The 23,332-nt window shown below is 33.7% G+C and overlaps 1 long non-coding RNA gene across 1 annotated transcript in view; it reads left to right on the top strand.

The window, feature by feature from the left end:
- Window positions 1–23,332, top strand: part of LOC129748803 (uncharacterized) — a 224,559-nt gene that overhangs the window by 131,578 nt on the left and 69,649 nt on the right. Inside the window, exon 2 of the long non-coding RNA XR_008737830.1 lies at window positions 14,425–14,452. This is a non-coding gene — a long non-coding RNA (uncharacterized LOC129748803). The remainder of the gene's footprint in view (window positions 1–14,424; window positions 14,453–23,332) is intronic.

Below are 23,332 nucleotides of genomic sequence, written 5' to 3'. Positions count from 1 at the left end.
AATATTTGGAATTGTCATGAATAAATCTATCCATGAATGTATAAGTTTTTGGTGGTCCAAAGGAAGTTTTGGCCGCTATCCCGGAACTTCCGGTAGAAAAAAATCTTACTTAAAAAAAGTTAAACAATTTTGGCTTTGCATTGCTGTATCTCGCTTACCAATGAACCAATACTCTAAATTCAAATTTTTTTTTTTCGTTAGCTTTTTTACTATTTTCGTAGAACATAGTTGGTTCCTCAAAAATCTCAGTTGTTCAGTATATTGTAATGAAATTCACATTTTTTATGTCATTTTTCAAACTTTGAGAAACTAGAATAAATTATTTATACGATGAATTAAAATTCATCGAAATCGGTCAATATTTGCGGCCAGAAAACGTACGTAAACTATAGGTCAAATTTATCAAAAATAGATTTGTACGGAAATTTGGCGAACAGCTTTGGAAGGTTATTTAAGAAAAAAAATTTAAAAAATAGAAAAAGTGTCACATACTGTGACGTTTGCAAAAACACAGGCGACGCTTCAAAACATCCGGTCCTGTGATAAACGATTCCATAAAATCAGATGCTGCTTCGAAGACATCTCCGACAGAAAAAGATCCACTGTTTTCCCACGAAGTGTCCCATGGCATCTATGTATTGCAGATTGTCGAATCGTTTAACAGTACAATAAATAACTACCTAATATCGCACAGCGCTGAATACATTGATTGTAATAGAATCGTCTATGAGATAGGTTAAAGTTGTATATAAAAAAACGGCTTCCATAAATGGATTTGGAGCCCGAAATGATGCAGTGAGTGGTATTTTATACGATCCACTGATTTTTAAACGGATCTCTAAACTGTACATGAACAAATTTTCTTGTTTGTATCAACATGAAATGGCGCCGAGGAAATATCGAAGGGCAAGGATCGGAACATTGTGAGTTCGAGACTGAGGGAAAAGAGACACCTAGAGTTGTATATGGTCCATTTTTTTCGCAGTGAACATTAAATTCTATTGTATTTATGTTCACGGCGATTCATAGTAGAATCCCAATAAGGAAAAAATATAATTGCTTTGGGATACAGTAGCAAAAAATTGTATTAAATGGATAAGAAAGTTGTACAAACCTCAGGCTACTTGCAAGAGGAAATTGTAATAAAATTGTAAAACAGGAATAGAAAGATGTTAGTTGTACAATCCTGAGATTTTGTGCAAAGCAAAGTTGCTATCAAATTGTTGAAAACGCAATACAAAGTTTTATATTTTCGAGGTGAGCAAAATTCGGTCCGTGTATTGCCTCCACTTTGGTACGAACAGGCTCATATAGAATATTCTATAGAACTTTTTCAGATTGTACAAAAGTGTGTATATCTAAGAATCAACTGAAATATACAGACCAAAATATTCACTGGGTAGTCGTCGACAAACGTTTAACGAACAGTTTTATTACTTGAGTTTCGGTTGATTTGGCAAATTTTATCAATTTTGCTATTTTTGCGTGTGTGTAGTTTGGATTGTCACGACGCATGTACAAAATTCTGATTCGTAGCCCCTCTTGCTAGGACGCCATTTTGATTTAATGTCAAAATCCAAACAGAAGCATCATTCTGTACATATACACACCTACGAAATTAGCGGTGTTCAGGTTTTTAATATAAATAATTCGAAAAAATACCGCGAAACACACGATTGGCAATTAGCGTATTGAAGATCGCTGGTGGAATTAACAATCGCTATTGTAGAGATATCAACTAAACGGTAATTCTATTTCAACCTCCGTTGAATATCTCATTTAATCAGGTTATGGGCCCAATTACGTGTGTATTGGAAGAAAGGTGCTCTCAAGACTTGTGGTAAGCAAGAGTACCAGCGCCCAAAGCAGAGGAGTTCGTCAGCCACAGGAGCCAACCAGCGCAGAAAACATCCAGCGGTGCCACTGAAGTTCGAACACATAAAGGCGGTTTCCGAGGGGGTTACTCTCGATACTCTCTCGAGTTACGATGCAGATGGTAGCGTGAATCCTTTACTGACGAATGGGAGGAGAGCTTCCGAGTTTGGTCAGTGCTGAGGAGAAGTAGTCCAGTCCAGCTGGAGGATTAGCCCGAAGCGGATCTAGGATGACGCTGACCGCCGAGAGCTTTACTTTCGTGATATTGTGCTACGCTGCAGTCAGCATGAGTGAGCTGAAAAGTGCTGGAAGAGCATTTTAGCACTTTAAGGGAGGTTGTTTAGTTTACGGTCAGTTGCCGGTCTCTACTCAAACTAAGCTAGACAACCGCTTCTACCGTGGATCAAGATTGGAAGGAGAAGCTCTCAAAAAGAGTTCATCTTGATATCCAGCTATAGCGGCGGTTAGCATGTGTCTGACGATTTCCAATGTAACCTTTGATTTGATGCTCGATTAAATTCTTTACTGCGTAAGCATAATAACTCAAAATTCACCTCGATTTTTACTTTAATGTATAAGAAACCCAGTTTTTCCATAAAAATTCTGAGAAGGGGTGAAATGAACACCTCAAGATGATGTGAATCGGGCACCCGCATAATATTAGATCTAGGAATTCTTAGTAACAAAACTGCTCCTGGTAATCGGGATTAACGTTTGTAAGGCGAGATGCAATATTCATCAGAAAAGGATAGGAAAAACGTGATGTTTTGGTGTTTTCAGTTTCCAAATTAAGTAAAAGAAAATCTTAGCAAATCCAGGAATTTGAACCAGAATATTTGAATTCCCCAAATGGGACACCTTAGCACTAATGTATCCACCTAAGTGCAATGTTTGTGCACCTGAGTAAGTAAGTGTGAGTGTGTATGTTTAGAAGCCGAGTGGGTGGAATAATATAGCACTTGCCACAGAGCACCAAACGTATAATCTAAACAATCACATCTTTTCACACTAGATTTTTTTTCACGTTTTTTCGCCCTCCTCCGCATCCTTGTTTGTTGCCTGGTGTAAGCTACCATTATTTCGTCGGGTTCCACACACAGCTCTGTTTGTAGATTCTTATTCAAGATTCTCCTGTAGCAGCAGCCAAAGTCCGCTAACACGGTCGAGGTTTCGGACTATCCTTGCTCATCCCAAACGGAAGTAGAAAAAAGGGACGTTGGTTCGGGTTCTTTCGGATACTTTTGAGGGCAATCGAGGAAAAAATAGAAGATCTAGCTTGAGGACAAATTCATGGTTGTTGTTGGGTGTGTTGTTTTTTCGGTGGACAAATTTGAACAAACTCGCTTTCCGACTTGTAAAAAAGAAAAACAAAAATAAAGCAATGTTACGTGCGGGGAACATTTTCTCGAGTCAGCAAACTTTACACATGGCCAGATGTAATGTTTGTTGATGGGATGCTGTGGAGTCGTAAAACTGCGAATTTTCAAGTTGTTTAGATGCTCCGACAGGCGGCGAGGCGAAGTTGTCGGTGACAATAATGGACAATAATTTTTTCTTCTCTGTCTTTTAAAGGACTCGAATGAAAAAATAAAATAAATTACCAGTCGATGCATTTCTCGGAAAAAGCAATCACCAAAATGGTGCAAATTTATGCATATCATTTCGTTGGAATTCCCACAGGTGGAAGGATGCGAAAAACCGTTCTACACTGAAAGCCGTTGCAACATTCCGTAGGAAAAGTGGAAAGTCATTTCCGCATCCGTTCCCGTGTGGTTTGAAACGACACGATTCTTCGGAACACGTTTCTCCAAATGATGCACTGTGTGAGAAACGAGAGCAAAAAAAAAAACAACCCAATGAATAGACCGAGCCCGGCCTTTCAATCTTTCTTCTGCAGCCGACAACAAGAAAGCTGTGGAGAAAATGGTGGAAAATTGACGATGTTCATTTCGCTTTTACCTTTCCTACCTGGCGGCGGCCCAAGGTTTTAGAACTTGGATCGAGAGATTTCCCAAAGGACGTCACAAAATAGATGCCCTCCGGTGTGTTTTGCGGAAAATGGCAAGACAGGTGGATCTCGGATCGGATCGAATCGAAAAAGGAACGGAACAGATCGGATGTCACGGCGTAGTTGAGAATGTTGATGTTGCCGTCTTCTTCTGCTGCAAACGGAATCGGAAAACACGTGCTATCAATTTCGGAGGCTGTCGAGTTCCTGTCTGTCATGTCATGAGCCAATTGATGAGCAGGCTCCTTCTGTCTATTTGTCGTACCACTTTTCGATTTCTTCGACGGGAATGTCTGCGATGTTAATTGTGTGGGTTGAAGTTGTTGACGGTTCGTGAACTCTCGCTAATAGTGATAACCGTTTTTGGACAGTTTTTCCTAAAAAAATTATACTTCTAAAAGTTGGTTTAAATAAGTTTATTTTATATCACTCACTGCATTAATTTTATTTAAAGAATGTTGGGGAATGGAGGGGAGAATAGCCATAACTCCGCTTTCCAATGCGTGCGGTGGCTCAAATATCTTTCATTCAAATCGTTGAAAAAAATCACACAAAATACGTCTTATTAGGTTCAAAATATTCAAATCCGAACTTACTGTTTACATAATTTATTGAAAAAATAGGGTAATCGAGGGTAAAATCAGCCATAACTCCATTTAACGATGCGTGCGGGGGCTTAAACAGCCTTCACTCGATTGCTCGAAAAAAAATCACGCAAGATAAGTCTCATTTGTTTCAAAATTTTCAAGTCAGAACGTGCTTTTTCTGAAATATTGAAAAAATGTAGGGGAATTGACTATGTAGGGAATGTAGGGAAAAAACTATCTAATGTGTCTAATTTGCTCCAAAATCTGACAGTTCAAAAAAGATTTTTCTGAATTATATTCCACTGTTGGAAAATTGAGAGTAAAACGACCATAACTCCATTTTACAATGCGTGTGGTGGCTCAGCCTTCATTCGACTTTTTGGAAAAAATCACTCAAGATAGGGGTCAATTGATGCATGTTTTTTTCTCAAATAATTGAAAAATAAAGGAGAAATGAAGGTAAATCCTTCATAACTCCATTTTCCAAAGCGTGCGGCGGCTAAACTAGCCTTCAATCGATTCTTAGGGGAAAAAATCCACAAGATAGGTCTGCTTTTGTTCAAAATTTTCAAGTAAAAAACAGTTTTTTCTGGGTTGTTTACAAAATATAGGGGAACTAGGGGTTAAAATGGCCCTATATCTTCGTTCGTAAGCTCGTATAGAGTCTGAAACTATGTTCAATTGATTTTCCAAATGATTCCCAAAGTTTATTTTTATAGTTTTGGTTCATGTAGAAGAGAAGACATTCAATTTCTTTGCAGTTTATATACTTTTTCCCCATTGTGCAATGCCTTTTTGTTGTCTGATCTAGCTTTTATTCAACAAGTGAGCTTCTGGTAAGCCAATGGTCAATTTCAGCCTGAAACACGTAAGATTTATGATGATTATTTTTCCTGTACTCAGATTAGTGACTCTATACTGTAAACTGTGGTAATTGTCTTTTATTATAAAAAAATGGAAAAAACAACTGTCATTATGAAATAATCACATCTTCCACCTTTTTCAACGAAATCTGGTAAATAGCCTACAATTTTTTTTTTAGTAAAGTTGGTATTTAAAGTCCATAGAAAGAAAAATTTGTGTAAATCTAGTCGAAAAAAGGCGAAATTTTATTCTGAAAATACTTTTTTTTATCGTTTTTTAACCTTTTATTACATGCAAATGTCTTCGAAAAGTTAAGTCCGGATGATCGATATCAAATTCAGTCTGCTTTTTTGTGAGACAATATATTTCAAATCGAGACAGTTTTCGACTTTTAGTTTGTATGTATAATTTTTCAATTCTACAATACTTTGATTGGAGACGTACCGAATATTGACCTTTTAAACTAATCGGCCTAACGAATATTCGGTCGAACCACACGGTCGGGTTATTCAGGACAATTTAAAAAAAAAAATTAAAAAAAATGGAAAATTTGAACAGAATATAAGCATTATTTTAAAACAGAGATGAGCAATCCGTGGCCTGATAAGCTTATCTCAAATTGTATTTATTTTGCGTTTTCTTACGATAGATTGTAAATCACCATTGAATACTTATCCATAATAATTAAAAAATGATCCGTCTGTAATCTTATTAAGTATGCATTTTACTAGTTAGTATTTGCATTTGTCCAAAAACCATTAAAATTGTTAATTTTTCTAGAAATGAAGCATTTATTGTGTTTTGTAAAAGCATAGATGCAAACTTATGTATTGGTTAAATGTAATAGGCATTGATTTTTTTGTTCAGATTAAATATTTATTATTTATTATTATTTAACTACGACTTTCAAAATCAAATTACACTAAACGGATCGGAAGAGTGAACAAAAAATCTCAAAGCTTCGGTTGATAACAGGCATTTCTAAGTCCGTTAGTGAGATCTTTTTTCCAAGCAAATATAAAGTTTTATAATGAATATGGTCAGCAGATTATTTTTTTCCCAAAATTTAATTATTTCATTTAATTCGGAAAAATGTATTTTTCTGCTAGCACTCAAAAACCTAAAAAAATAACAAACGACTGATTTTTTTTCAATTATTTGAATGATAAATGATTTCAGATTGTTTATCGATTTGACTAATCATCTTAGTCTCCGACAAAAATTCTGAATTCTCGTCAAAAACAATATTTATCATTCGTGATTATATGTGATGATAATTTTAGAAATCTCACAGAAAAATCATGCCACACATCAATTAATAGAGTAATTTAACTTGAAAATAGGCAGTCGACATTACTTTAGTCATAAGATTTTCATGAATATGCTTTTAAAAGCCTATCGTGGCATCTAAATTTAATTCGTGAAAATTAATGAATTTCGTTAAAATAATTCTAGGATCAAGAGTATAAAATGTAGCATTGACGAAGCTTGCATAAAAATCTGTGAAATTGAAATTTTTTTTTTGTGATTTTAAAAACATCGTTCAACATGCAGCATGCAACATGTCTTATACGGAACTTCTTTTAAAAAAAAAGTTTTTGCATCGTTTGTTAAAAAAAATCTGATCCTAAAATTTGAAAAACGGAGAAAATTTCCGAAAATGGGCCAGAAAAAGGATTCAAACTCTACAAATTTCAATAACGATTCAACATCGAACGTTGGAAAGATAGTGATTTCCAAAACATATGCTTTTCTCACTTAAACTTTTCGCTGAGATTAAGCTTCATAATTCCTATTTAAACTGAAATTATGACAAATAAAAGCATCAGTTCCAATAAAATAGAGTTTTTTCTAGAAAAGGGTTTAAATCTTTTACGAATCACAGAAATACCTCCAGAGTTTTCGTTTCTTATAAAAAGGGAAACAAACGATGTTTCTGCTTGTAAGAAAGAATTTCGAATCGAAAAAAAAATTAAGATTACTAAAAATGATTAAATCTTAATTATGCAGGTACCACTTCAATTTTGGCTGATATTATTCAACTTTTATTTAAAAAAATGGTGTTAATTTTTTGTTTCCTTTTGAGCATGAATTCGTTTAATTTTCCCATTTTCGTGTAAGAATGTGACGTTATATACAAGAGAAAAAACAAAAAAACTTGACATAAAAAGATTTTAATAAATGACAGCAGGATTCAACATAAATTTATGTTGATTTCGAATTTATTTTTAATCTTGAACACAAAGTCTAAAAATTTTCAAAAGGGACTGCTTGTTTTTTCTATGATTCAGCAAATAATTTGTTTACAACTGGGCAAAATCCGGGAGGTTTTCAACAATATCAGGGCATCCTGACCAGATTTGGCTTATCTCGAATTCGTGATTGGATTTAAGGGCACGTTAGGATATACCAAGAAAATCTACAATTAACGAAAATCAAAGTATGAAGCGATTCTTTTCAGCATTCTCCTGTACGATCTACAGTGAAAAATACCCGGATACACCTATCATGTTTTACTGAAACCATAATTTTTGGTGATTGTGTTGCTTTTTCAACATTGTTTTTGGATACATTATAAAAGATCCAGAATGATTTAAAAAAAAATTACAAGTCTTTTATTGTATAAATTTTAAAAATAAGTATTCTGGTCTATTAGATCATTTATTCTACATACACCAAAGATTGCAAATTTTCCGCTCAAAAATAGCAAATTTACATAAAAGATGTAAGAACTTGCAATACTCAGCAAACCACTAACAAAAACAATTGCAGGAGCTTACTTGACGTTTGGATTACAGTGATCAATAGGGCAGTCAAAACAGTCATTTCGAATTTGGGAATCGATCATATGCATTTTGTAGATTGGCCTAAAAAACTAACCTGTGCCGAATTTCAGCTCAATGGGACTTGATTTAGGGGTGCCTCATAGCGCTCAAAGTTTCGGTTTTTTAACCCTCAAAAATGTAGTAAAGAGGACCAAAGAAAATCCAGAAAATCGAAATTTTTATTTGATCCAGAATGACTAAGATGCATAGAAACTCGAAATCTGGTGTTAACCCTTCATTTCATGATCTTTTATTTTTCCTTAAAAATCGTTTTAAACTATCGGAAATGATGTCTACATTAAGAAAAAAAAATTAAATAAAATACGATTTTTCACTTTTTCCATACATTATTTGTTTCCAATTTGTTACTTTATGAAACGAAGGGTTAACTTGAAACAAAATTTTGCTCTAATATAGACTTTCTGGGACTTAAACATTCGATATTTGAACACAATTTTTTTTTTCGAGATAACACCAGATCTCGAAGTTTCATGCACTTTTAAGTCATTTGGCATGAATTTTGATGAATTTTCTTTCGTTCACCCCTGATGTAATTTTTAATCTTAAATGCCGATTTTTGAGAAATTTTGTTTTCGAGTTAACACCGACTTTTTATTCATTTTTAGGTCATTTGGCATCCGAAATAGACATTTTAATTATTCTGATTTCCTTTGGTCTCTCCTTTGGTGACTTTTAAGGGTAAAAAATTGAAACTTTGAGCGCTTTAAGGCCCCCCTTTGATCTAATCCGATTGAGCCGAAATGTTGCACAGCTCATTTTTTTGGGCCAATCAAAAAATGTATTTCGTCGATTTTCAAAATTTTATCATGAAATTTTCCCCATACATGCATTGCCACCCTAGTGGCCATATTCGATGAGATTGATCAAATGTATTTTTAATGATGAGACCTTATTTTTCAATTTTTATTTAAACAAAAAATATTGAAGAAATTTACTTACTTTAAAAGCTAAACTCAATATTTTCAGCAATGGAAAAATGGAAGCAGAAAAAAAATAGAATGGAACAGTATCTATTGAGATCCCGCCTTTCTCCACCGTATTTCTATACATTTGTCCGTTCGTTTAATTATTTTATTCTGATTTCTAATGGAGTATTGAACCTCATTTGAAGCATTAATGACCAATAAGCTAAGTTCAGCAGCTTAAACTCAACCAAAAACATATCACTCAGGCTAAGCTCGCATAAAAAATGTGTAGTTAACTTTCCATAAAAAGCTAAAGCCTCGAAGTTTCCGCAGTGCTGTATTAATTAGAACAAATTATCCACAATGTGTTTCCGGAATCCTCGAGAATGAACTTTTAATCCCTGGCCTAAATAGTTTCACAAATCTTCCGGAAAGCAAACCATTTTACTGAATTTACCTTCACCGAACCATCGATAAGCCCCGGATCAAATTCACGAAATCGCACCAAAACCTTAAGCAAATTGAGGCGATATGGTTTTGGTTCTTCATAACCATATAATAACATTATTGAAGAGGTTGAATCCGTCGGTGTTGTGGGGGTGAAGGTAAACTTTCTCCTCGGTCTTACTACCCCAACAAACGTTATTGTCGTCGTCGTTTGCTCGTAAAGATCAAATTTCCGAATGAAGGAATGAATATTCATACCGAATTCGCTCCATTCCCTGGTCGGGCGGTCTGTCGGGTGTCGAAAATCCAAAACGCACAAACTAAACTTCAATCACAACCCATTGAATGAAAGCAAAACATTTACCCCATTCCTTCGAATTCAAAAACTCTCCTCAGCTAACCGAAAACGATAATGGTAATTGATATTACGAAGAGGGGTGGGCCACTTTTGGTCTTGGATCTTTGCGTTGCATGAAACGTGAATGAACTGGGAAGTTCGCTCCTTTTCCAGAACTGTTTCTCCATCCAAAGGACGACGACATGAACGAAACCGCAAAATCCGATCATCGTCGTCGTCGTCGTCACTTGGCGTGTTGGTTGTGCGTAGGAGGGCACATAGGTTGAGATCTCTTTGCTTCGTTCAACCGAAGTCGTCGTTTATACGCGTTTCAGAGTTGGATTCGTATACCACACACGTTGAAAAATCATCATTGGCACCATTATCGTTTGTAAGAGTTCAATCGACTGGAATCTCTTGTTTAGAGTACATTCGTTGATTTTTTGTTTTGATTTTTAATCTCAATTTAGATACAGCAATAAAAAGATAAGTATCATAATCATATAATTTCACTCAGTTTCCAAAAAAATACGACCAATTTTAATAAAACATTAATAAAATATTAATTGGCCTCAATATCTTCAAAATGTTGTCTCTTCAGAATCATTTTTGTTTAAAAATAGTAAAAAATATTAATCAAATCTTTCAATATCCGAATAAAACAAAACCTAAACACTATTGAATTTCAAGAAAATTAAAACCGAATTGGATGCACGAAATTTTGGCATCATATTTAACGTAAAACTACATACGATAATGTCACAAACGCTTGACGCCATACATTTTCAAAAACATTAATAAAATTCGTAAGGATTAACACTTAAATTATCATCATTGACTTAAATTTTTCTTAAACCCTGTCTTCTTTCCTGTAACATTGAAACTTCATTTTTTTCATATAAAGTAATTATACAATTTTGCCTGATATTTATTTCAGATGCCTCAAACACCTCAAATTTGCTCAAAATGAATTGAAAAGCTCATAGAACTATAGAAACCGTTTATTTGAAGCCACCAAAGTAAATTTGGGCTCTAAGGCCCCAAACTCGGCCACGAGTATGGACGACTTCTAACGAGAAAACCAAAAACACGTTCAAGCACACAAAAAGCAGTGTCACGGTGTTTGGCGCTTTGTTAGTTTTGGACATCGATAATCTCTAAAAAAAAATTAAAATGAATTAGAACAAATATTGGGAGTAGCAAAAGGATGTTAAGCAAGGCTGTACCCTCTGACCTAGGGGGGCCCCCGAATAAAAATAATTATACTTTCTTTAATCATACCAAATAGAAATCTAGATATGGAAATAGAAACTAAAAAATCGGAATTTAAACGTAAAATATAACAGCTAAAAAGGACTGTTTGAAATAATATCTCGAATAGTTTTACTCGAATATATGCTATAAGATTGTAGAATTTTCCCGCAATTATGATGGCTGAGCAAATCAGGACCATTTTTATCCAAAACTTGGAAAAATCTGAGCACATGATTTAAAAAAATAATAAAAAAAAAAAATCCGAAAAAACTTAGGCAGAATTCAATGTCAATCAAAAATAAAAAATCCAGATCACTTCGAAAAAAAATGAGGAATAATACTACAAATTTCAATCGTTAAAATCGATTTCCAAACTTCCAAATAAAAACACATTTAGATAAAGCTAGCTCAAAAACTGTAGCTCAACTTGAGTTTTTTGTTATTTTTCCTGCATATTAATTCAGCAAAAAAAAGACTTGTTTTTTCAATATTGTGGAATCCAGTAAGACAGTAGTTTTCATTACTTGTTCACTTTACTTTGAAAACTCGTGTATACCCAAAAAAGTCTGGAAAATCTTGAATGTCAGCCCACAGTAAATAATACATCACGTTATCTTATTTATTGAATAAAGAATAAATTTAAGGAGTTCCTAGTGAATGAAGCATTATGCTTTGAATATGAAATATTTTCTCAAAATTAAAAAAAAAATGTTAAGGCTTTAACGGCGACCTAAATTACTTCTCATTAGCTTTGTCGAGATTTGAAGAAATTGCAGTAACTAATAATCAGCCTTTGAATGAAAGCTTACAGCACAGAATAGGAAGAACGAAGAAAAACACCTACTATTTCATTAAGTTCGAATGTTTTGCACAATTGCAAGTTTTATTGCATAAACTGTACCGTTTTTTTAGGAATTTATAATTCATGTTTTCCTAAATTGGTTTAAAGACATTGCAAAATAAAATTTTCTGAGTTTTAACCGGACAATATCAATGCAAATTCCGAGTTTTATCAAAATTAAAACAAACTATGAAAAGAAACATTGAAAATAAATGGGAATAAAATTCTCACTTTAAAAGCATCATTATGAGAAAAAATAGTGCAAAATCATTGACAGGTTTTGGATTATTATTAAAATTTTCTAAAATCAATTAAAAAAAAATTTTAAGTGGCTTAAACCTGTTCAATCGGCCATACTGAGGTTCTTCATTTAATTTTCATTCCAATTTCTTTGTTAGATTAGAAATTCAACTGAACTTTTTCAACTGAAGTTTTCTACAATTGATACTGATTTACTTTTATTTAAAAAAATTCTTACTGGAGTCAGAAATCCTGAATTCAGCATATAATTTCAGAATTGATAATTCTCAAAGTGTTTCAATACAAAAAGAGATTCAGTTTATTGACATTTCCAAGTCTAGTGTTAATGGGGAAACTCTCCTGGTTGTCCGGATTTCATTGGAATAGCCTGGATTTTGCCCGGATTTATTCTCATTCTCATTCAAACAAAAAAAAAAACAAATTTTGTTGTAATTTTTTTTTTTTATTTATGCGTCCAAATCGATTTTTTAGTTAGTTTCGTAAAAATAATTATGAAAGGTTTTTTGAAATCCTAAAAAACGATTTAATATCTACCAAGAAATTTGACCGAAAACATTGTCTTTCAACAATTTTTTTAATTTGTGATAAGTTCCTAGGTTTTTACAAAATTTGTCTGGCTATTTTCAGGATATTGGTCGACAATTTTGTATTCAAATGCCCGGAGTTTGCCATGTTTTTAGATAAAATGTTCGGCCCGGATACGTGGTGCAAAAAATCTCGCAACCTTGTTCTAAACTCATCTAAGTTTTATTTTAAGGTTTCTTGATTATGAGTTTTGAACATCTGCATTCTGATTTTATGTTTTCAAATTTAATTTTTGTCAAAATTAGAATAACTATTTGATGAATTTAATAAACGTGAAATTTAAATCCGCATCTCATTTTTAAAATTTCAACACAATATTTAAAAACGCTTTTTGTGTTTATAAACATGGAATTGAAATAAAATAAATATTTTCAATTAAAAGTTTAGTAATTCCTTCTTTGGCACTGGTTGTCACTTTGTTTCTCAAGTTGGTATATGAATTAAGTTTAATATTTGTTGTTCAAATATTGATTTGAAAGTATTATTTTAATTTGAGACACTGATTTGTGGCTCTCAATAAACTCTGAAAGTGCTCTGATTTCAGGGTTCAATTTATGCTCTTGAACTCTTATATCCGTATCTCCATAGAATATTAATTTAATTCGTAGACCCCTCCTCCCGAGAAAAATTGCCCCGGGCTTCCCGTTGCCTTAATCTGGCTAGCCGGATTCCTCTTTTTCTTTTTCAAAACTTAACAGCCTCAAAAGCTGGTGAAACATAAATATTTTATAAAGGAAAACATAGTTCTTGATAAAAAATTATTGTTTTTTACCTTCGTTGATTAATTCTACGAACACTTATCGATCGAACATTGGGAAAAGTTTTTCGAAAACTTCCGATTCATTGGATTTTTATTTTTGAATTTCGAACAGTCGATTTGGGGTAATTTTTGAATTTTCCTAATCTTAGGGCTTTGAAAACATCGTTTAGGTTCAATACAAATCATATGATTTTTTGCAGATTTTTTGGGAAACGTTTACATGAGTAAATTTGGAAATTAAGCGTTCTTTTGAATATTTTTTTCTGAAAAATCAATACCGATTTTGTTTATTCTGTGCAACCGAGTCTGCTGATGGTTTTTGTGCCAATTTGTAAATTTTCTAACGAAAATTTCCTACTGAACAACTTGGTCGAATTCCGTATCTTCGTATTTTATAAGACAAACCTTTTGCTAAGGGGTATATTTTTTGGTATTGAAAAACAATCAATTTGACTGACATAGCCCCAACCTTATGCACTGGGGAAAAAATAGGAAAATCCTTAGTTGACGGTTCTTGAATATTTCTGGAATCACTGATGAACACTGGTGAGTTTTCTTTTGACATACCTATTATTTTATGGATTAAGACTTTAACAACATAACGAGGAGTGCTCTATGCTTTTTAAAGCCTTTATTTATTCAAACTAAACTAAAATTACTTGTAGTTTGTTACAATATTTTGTCTTGAATACTCCCAAATTTTAGAACTGAGGAAAAAGACCCTAGTGAAATCCATGTGGTAAATTAAAAGTTCGAATAAAAATCATTTTAGACCTGTGCTTTTATTAATGTTTATTACTAGCCTTAAATCAATGATTTTAATAACAGTTTTTTTTTCTTTTATCTTTTTTCAGATGTGCGTCGACAGAAAGAATATTCTAGGTAATAAATCCGCTTTAACATTAATGATATGGAAAACTAAAGTCCTTACAACTGTTTTGATGATTTTTTTTCAAATCTGAGATTGAGAGGTATAAAAAATAAGAGTTTAACTTTAAAACGGAGGTTTATCTTTTGAACAAAAACACTCTCATAGTTGAGACTCAAAACTGAAACACATTGCATATTTCAGGGTTATCAGCTTACGTTCAGACGAAAGATTAGAATTTAGACAAAAAACTCATACTTCTGCTATGAATTTTCTCGAAAATCTCAAATCAATTAATGCATATTGAGGATGGAACACAAAAATAGTAATATTTTGAGTCATTGAATATACAGTACCGTTCATAATTGTATAGAAATTGGAAGCCGGCAGACTATCGCTTCGACTTTGTACTAAATAACTTTTTACTTTTTGGATATTTTTTGATCAAATTTTCTGCGTGAAATAGATGAATTATCACACTATTGTATCCCAAAGTTGAGCTTTCTAAAGTTTCTGTGGCCTTCTTAGACTTCTGCCATTCAATCTGCAATATCTCAGAAACTTTGAAACGCGTTATTGCTTTTGTAAGACATTTTATGACTGATTTGTGGATGGAGAAGATATTGCTCCATTGAATCGTTCAAAATTGTATAGCAATAGCATTTCTCGGTCTAACCTTAAAATATTGTACCTCGCGTAACTTTTTATCCCATAAATAAAACATTTCAAAAACTTCAAGCTTGCTAGCTTAATATTTCAACAAATACTCTGCAAATTTGAAAAATACCCGTTTTATAGTTTCTGGAGTATTGTTTGAACTTTATAGTCCAAAAAATCCGATTTTCGTAGAACTAATGTATTTCAAGCCAAATCAACTATAGAAAGCTCAAATTTTGTAAAAAAAATAGTGTAATAGTTGAAATATCATCAAAGTAAAAAGTTATAGATTCAAATTCGAAGAGACAGTAAGCGTATTTCCAATTTCTATACAATTATGAACGGTACTGTTAGTATAATGTATATTACAGTTATTTTTTCCACAGAACCTCAATGAACCCCAGATTTTCACCTGGCCAACACACAGTTTTGTTTTCGGAATCTCTATGACATAACATATTTTTTGCTAGCAGGATTTCAAGCACTTTTGGACGCCTAAAAAGATTTTTTTTTAAACCGATTTAATATTTCGGAATATTTGAGCAGATTCGAAAACTCTAAGAGATGAAATAAGGCTGCAGGTTTTTGAAAAACAAATAAATGGTATCAATCCATTAGAGTTTTATGAAATTTTAAATGAAAATTTAAATTTTTCCTTTGTATTTGATTTTTGAAGAATCGGTGGCTCCAGAGACATGCCTCTGGAGCCATCGTGAATCCAATAAAATTGACTAAATTCATCAGACTATGATTATCGATTCTTTACATTTGATAATATGAAAAAGTTTTAATAATTTGTTTTTCATCCATCGGGTCTTTCTTTGAAAAATTAATATTTGAGAAGAGAATCAAGGCAAAGGGAAAAATTGTCAAAGATATCAATCAGACAAAGACCGAGTCAAATGAGATAGGAAAAAATCGAAAATTCAAAAATAAATAACTGAAATACGGGCAATTGTTTTTGTCCAATTCTATCTGAAGCAAGTTTTATATAAAACTAGCTGACCCGTTGTGCTTTGCTACACCTTCCGGAAATAAATGTAATTTGTAAAAATTTATTCAAATTTAGATTTTAGAGAGCATTTTTTTAAATCAAACCTCATAATACTTCAGAACCAACAACTTTGAAATGAGAGCTGCAGCTGCAATTCCGAATTGCAATTCAATGATGGTATATATTATTTACTGAAACTTGAACTCTAAACTCGTTTTTCAAGATCTGAAATTTGTACTCTGTACCCAAAAAAAAACCTTTTTAAATATGGTCCCTTCTTTGAAAAGCTCTTTATCTTAAATTTACATGGGAGCTCTCCCATCTTTTTCAATTTTGTCCCCCGCTGCTTGAAGAAGGTGAGCAAATTAAACCGGCTCGATAGCCAAACAGCACTTATCATGGTAATGAAAAATATATTAAATTAGTTATGTATTAAATACAGTGCAAATTTCTTTTTTTTTAAATAAATTTCCTACGGTAAAAATATATATATTTATTTAAAAAAAATTATAAGTTGCATCACTAAATAAGTTCTCAGCGTTTTTTTTTTAAATTTTCTCTTTGAAAGTCAAATATTCAAAAATGGTGGCAAAAACAAATTTCTAAGTTTACATTTGTCCCGTATATTAAGGCAAGTGTCATTGCAAAGCTTATTTACAGATGCGTCAGAGTAATGACTTTAAAATGGATTAAATACGAATTCCTGCTTTTTGTTCTATCAAGTTTCACTGATATATCTGCAGTATTCCTGCAATTTAAATTTATGTTTGTTACTCCACTTTTAACGAATGCTGTTCAAAGGGAATGACCTTCATTTACAAAGACATTTAAGAATTTTCAATAACCGCTTCAGTTTCAACATTCGGAATACCCATTCTGGTCTTTCCAACATATTGAATCATTTTGAAGATGAATTTCTTAAAAGTTCGACGTTTGCCCTTGCCCCACCGTGTAAGTTGACAGAAGGGAATATTGTTTTTAACATTTTAAGGGTATACTAAAAATTTCTCTTAAAAATTTAGCTTCCAGTTGAATATCAGTTCTAAAGTCTCGCTTTTCAAAAACGAAGCGGATCAAAAGTCTCTTTTATGCAGCCATGTAACACAAAAACACTTTTCATGTTAAGTACGCACTTGAATTGGTATGTAAGCAAAAAGTACTATGGTTATTTCAGAATTATTTAAAATAAAAAGCTCCCATCTTCATTTCTAAATTCGTTTCAGTTGTGTATTTGGGCCGAAGTAACAATTTATAGAAGAAAACATAATTTTTATTTTTTTTAACAGAAAAAGTTGAACGTTTGAACATGTTCTAATGTTCCTTGAATGAAAATTCGAATGCTACCTACATTAACATGAACTAAATATGGAAGTATTTTTCAAATCTTTAAATTGGTTTTGATTCGATTGATAAAATACCAATCCGTGTCACATCTAAGCGTCATTTATTAACACGTGCTGTGTACAAATCAAATAAGCAAGAAAAAAACACATCTAGGTTGCATATCGCCCCCACGTGTTTGAGAAACAGGCGCCTTATTGTTAAATTTTCCAGCAATCAATGAACAGTGTGTTTTGGTTACTATCCTCTTGCGACGACGTTTGCTCGCCCATGGAGACGAAAAACAAACCACTCAAAGAAAATATGCTTGGTTGAGAAATACGCGCCAAAATATTCCTACTGATCAGTATGCTATGCCTGGGTTACTCGCGACGCCTCGACCATAGAGACGAAAAACAAACCACCCAATGACCCATGACTTTAATTTGTTTCAAAAAACTACAAATTTTGTATGGAAGCCCCCCCTTTCTTAAGTCGGATGGAGTTTTGACTATTACAGAAACCATCCCCGGCCTCAAAAACCCTCAGATGCCAGTTTTGACGATAATCGGTTCAGCAGTTTTCGAGTCTATAGGGAACAGACAGACAGACAAACATTCATTTTTATATATATATAAGAAAAAACTAGATTAAATTTAGATCAGTTGTTACTCATCCATCGCATCGGGTCTTCTTTTAAAAAAATTCAAAAAATTCAAAAGGCGAATACCTAGAGTCTTAACACAAAAACTAATCTCATGGAAACAGTGATGGTTGGTAGCATTTCTTGTCCATATACCTGAATGGAAATTAAACTTCGTTAAAAACCCATACTGTCCAAAATCATAGAATCCATTTTAATTTTATCGAATCCCGTCTCGTATTTTTTATGCACATTGAATTTGGTTTTGTGTTTTAGATAACTTTTTTTTTTGTAAATCACTCTATTTTACCAAATAAAACTATTATTAATGTAATTTGTTTGCCAAAGCCAAAATAATTAACCCTTCGTTTCATAAAGTTACAAATTTGCAAAAATTAATGTATGGAAAAATGAAAAAATCGGATTTTTTTTTAATTCTTTTTCTTGATGTACACATCATTTTCAACTGTTTAAAATGATTTTTTAAAGGAAAAATAAAAAATCATGAAACGAAGGGTTAAGAGTTATAAGGAAGTTTGTTGATATTAACATGTTGACACAATTTGCAATTTTTTTTATTGATAAGTTCACCTCTTAATCTTCCAAATTTAAAGCTATTAGAGAAAAATTAGAGATATTTCGACCAAATTTTCTGTTAGGAAATTTTTTGCACCTGTGCAAACCAAGGTTGCCGAAACCACAGAAAAATTTATAATTTTACAGATTTTTGAGCAAATTTTGTATGTATGTATGTATGATAATCCACCATGGGTGCACGGATTCACCGCAGTTTGATCAAAGTATGTGCTCACATGCACTCTTTAGATGATACAATTTGACGGACACATCTCCAGTGCAGTGAACCCTGTACCCGAAACCATGGCTTCGTGTAAGCTGTTATGAAATGAATGTATAACGTGTTTATGTAAGTATATTTTGGGGGAATGAATCAATCAAGTGCACAACCAGTTAAAAATGTGTAACATTGTCAATATTATACATTTACTACAGGTATTCCGGCATCCGTGTATATACCTGGCCAGCTGGCAGCTGATTGATCATTCTAATTTATACAATTTTACGAAAAAATACATCTTACCCGTCGGCTGACAACAGGACTTGAACCCGTTACTCACAGCCGACCTCATGATCCAAAATAATTTGTCTTACAACCTTGGCCATACTAGCACCACAGAACCAATCAGGATAACTTTAAATGGTGCTATATTAATTTCATATTTATTTTTGCTTCTTTTTCGTCATTTCGCTCTCACCTCATCACTGCATTATTAACTTTTTTCCAAATAGCGCCCATTCCTTCTTCATACACTTTCATTTTCCCCCAAAACACATCGCATGTAATTCTTTATACTCCAACTTTATGCAACACTCAAAACTTTTAGCAGCTCTTCTCCTATCACTTTCACCGCTACACATTTCTTTTGAATTGAAATTTTGAAGAAATGACAAAAAAAAAAAATCATGTATACCGTATTTTTTCCCATTCTAGGATTCCATTTACAAATGTCATATTTTTAAACAAAATTTTTTCCCAGGTGAAATTTCGACTCTGATTGCCGCATCGAAAACAGGAAGACTTTCACCACGATTTCTTCTTTTTCCATTTTTTCACGACCAAAACACTCCGCGTAAGCCCTTCCCAAAAATCAACTTATATTTGAAAACACTCGTTTCGCATATTTCAATCAACTGGTAACCCCAATTTTCCGTTCTCACCGATTCTGTGCCTGTCCATTCCCTCGTTCGGACAAAGTAGGCCATGAATTATGTTTGCAAAGGATAGAAGCCAAACCAACACGCACACAATCAAACAATAACGCGACATTCAATGGATAATTTTGACAATTGCTTCGATTCCTCAAATTTCTTTTTATTTCGAAACCTATTAGGTAGTCAATTTCTCAACCAAATCACGGAAACCGTCATGTTAGAGATACTACTGCCAGCCCGCCGTTTCTGAGCCTAAAAATTTGCGCCACTGCACTCCCCGGACGCGAGCAAAAAGGAATCGGCTGGAGTACGCAAAGAACGCGAAGCAAACACCATAATATTCCCAAATTTATTAATTATCTTCAAACGACACGCTGTCCTTCAGCTTTAAATCGCGAATCTATCGCCAATCCTTCACTTTAAACCATTATGTTACACATAACTATCACCCGATTTTGCTAAACCATACCACCGGCGCACAGGAGGAAGAGAGAAATCATCCGTACACGGCAAGAGCACGACGCGAACTGACAGATTTTTGAGCAAATTTTCATCACAAAATCTTTGTCACAAAACACAAAGTTTTTGAAATAATCTCAGATTTCAACAAATTGAAAATTTTGAACGATGTTTCAAAATTAAATTTTTTATCTACATAAATTTTGGATTATAAATTGGAAATATTTAAAAAAATTGGTTTTTTAAATTAATTTTTTAGAAGTAATTTAAAATTAAAAAAAGACTCAACTTGACATAAATGTTGAATGAAATTAACAAAAAAAGTATCATAAAACACCGTCTAAGAACTTTCTTTTTTTTTCACAGAAAGTAAGATAAGAACTTTTGGGTAGAATCACAGAAAGTAAGAATTTTTTCTTTCGTCAAATCAAAGATTTTTTTCTCGGCAATTTTGTTTGAAAAAGGATTCACAACGAGATAAAAACTTGAATTTAAAGTTATCCGCTTGGAATTCCAAACCACGTTGCACCATTCAAGATACGCTAAAAAAAAAGATTTTGAGCTGACAGAGAAAAATTTCAAGCCGGGTTGAAAATTACCTCCAAGCTGTCTCTTCCAAGATTTGTTTTTTTTTTGTGAGCTTCCTTACCATTTCAGAACAGGAATTTTGCAACAGCAACAAGATGAACGAGCTGACAATTACCTGTACTAGCTGTCACAATTATGAGCATAATTCACTTTTGCTGCTCGTTTTTTTTTGTTTGCAATGAATTATTTCAAATCAACTAATTTGAGAACATTTACGGCTGCTCACTGTTGCCTTTGGGAATTAAGTCAGATTCTGATGACACGTAAAATTTGGCATCCTTAGTCTAAAGTGCAGCAAAATACGCAGGTTCGCCCAAAAATGAGTAATAGTTAGCGAAACCGCAACATAAAGTTTCTATCCATGGCCCACCCAGAAAGAGGAGCGAATGCAAAAAAAAAATATCACAATAACACCAGAATCAGCAAAAACGGCGCCCAACCCATGCAATCCAAACTAGTGTGCTGCACTAGGGGCAGTCTCTGAGCTCCAGAGTTTAATTTTGCCCATTTTAAGGGAAACTAACTGGCTTCCGAATACCACCCGTAGAAGCTCAATAAACTTTTTATCTGAAATTAAAATCGCATTTATTTTCGGGTAGACGATATAAATCTTCGGTGCATGTTGTTGTTCGAAAATGCCGCCAGAATGCCTATACGTGTATGGTATATAGTTTGTTGTATTGTTGATGTTCGGGTTTTATGTTGAAGGTTTTTCCGAGCGAGCATAAATAGTCGGACTTAGCTGCATATATGAGAGTTAGTTATGGCTACAGTGATTGGGAAGTACTTAAATTATTTGGAACTTCCTTATCACAAGCCATGGGAAGTGGATAGTCCAAAGTTAAAATTTGTTATGAAATTTGATCGTGGGAATCATTCCTAAACAAACAAAGCAGCAGCCATTTTGATCTGCGCTTCTTCAGTGGCGGCCTTATTTACCGGAACTCGCATCATTTCAAATCAAACAAACCAGCAGCCATTCTAAACAGCGCTTCTTCAGCCCGTCTTATTTACCGGAACGGGTATCATTTCAAAAAGAACGAATTTCAGCATTTCTTATCTTATTTTTTTCAGTCGGTCTTTTTTACCGGAACTGGCATAATTCCAAAACAAACAAACACGAAGTCATTCTAATCTGCGCTTCATAAGTTCGTCTTATTTATCAGAACTAGCATCATTTCAAAACAAACAAAACAGCAGCCTTTTTTTCTTACTAACCGGATCTGGTATCATTCCAAAACTCTAATCTGTGCTTCTTCACTCCGTTTTTTTTTACCGGGGCTGGCATCATGCCAAAACAAACAAAGTAGCAGACTTCCTTCTCTATGTTTCTTTAGGCCGTCTATTTTGCCGGGATTGGCATCATTCCAAAGCAAACAAAGCAGCAGCCTTCCTGATCTGCGCTTCTTCAGTCCGCCTTTTTTACCGGAAAAGCCATCATTTAGAAACAAACAAAACAGCAGCCATTCTGATCTGCGCTTCTTCAATCCATCTTGTTTACCGGAACTGGCATCATATATAATAAAAAACAAAGCAGCAGCCAGTCAAGTATTTGTTTCTTTAGTTAGTTTTATTAACCGGAACTGGCATCATTTCAACACAAACAAAGCAGCAGACTTTCTAACCTGCGCTTCTTTAGTCCGTCTTATTTACCGGAATTGACGTCCTTCTAAAAAAAATCAGCAGCTTTTCTAGTCGGCGCTTCTTCAATTCGTCTTACTAACAGGAACTTGCGTCTTATTTACCAAAAATTGCATCATTTCAAAACAAACCGAGCAACAGCTATTGTAATCTGCGCTTCTTCAGTCTGTCTTGTTTAGCGGAATTGGCGTCGTTCCAAAAAAAAAAAAAAAAAATCAGCAGCCTTTTCCATCGGGGCTTTTGCAATTCAGCTTATTTACAGGAACTAGCATCTTTTTCAAACAAACAAAGTAGCAGACTTCCTAATCAGCGCTTTTTGCCTGTCTTATTAACCAGAACTGGCATCATTTTAAAACAAACAAAGCAGCAGCCATTCTAATCTGCGCTCCTTCAATCTGTCTTTTTTACTGAAACGGACATTATTTCAAAATCAACAAAGCAGCAGCCAGTCTTATCTTCGCTTTTTCAGTCTGTCTTTTTTATCGGAACTAGCATCATTTCAAAACAAACAAAGCAGCAATCTTTCTAATCGCGCTTCTTTAGGCCATCTTTTTAGACGGAATTTGTATCATTCAAAATCAAGCAAAGCAGCAGACTTCCTTATCTGCACTCCTTCAGTCCGTCTTTTTTAACCGGAACTAGCACCATTTCAAAACAAACAATGCAGCAGCCATTTCAATCTGCGCTTCTTCAGTCCGTCTTATTTACCGGAATTGGATTTTTTTAAATCAAGCAAAGCAGCAGTCATTTGGATCTGCGCTTCTTCAGTCCGTCTTATTCATCGGAACTCGCATCATTTCAACACAAACTAAGCAAAAGTCATTCTTATCTTCGCTTCTTCAGTACGTCTTATTTACCGGA

Source organism: Uranotaenia lowii, chromosome 2 (assembly GCF_029784155.1).
Source record: "Uranotaenia lowii strain MFRU-FL chromosome 2, ASM2978415v1, whole genome shotgun sequence".
Lineage (NCBI taxonomy): Eukaryota > Metazoa > Arthropoda > Insecta > Diptera > Culicidae > Uranotaenia > Uranotaenia lowii.
This window is presented reverse-complemented; position numbering and strand designations above follow the sequence as displayed.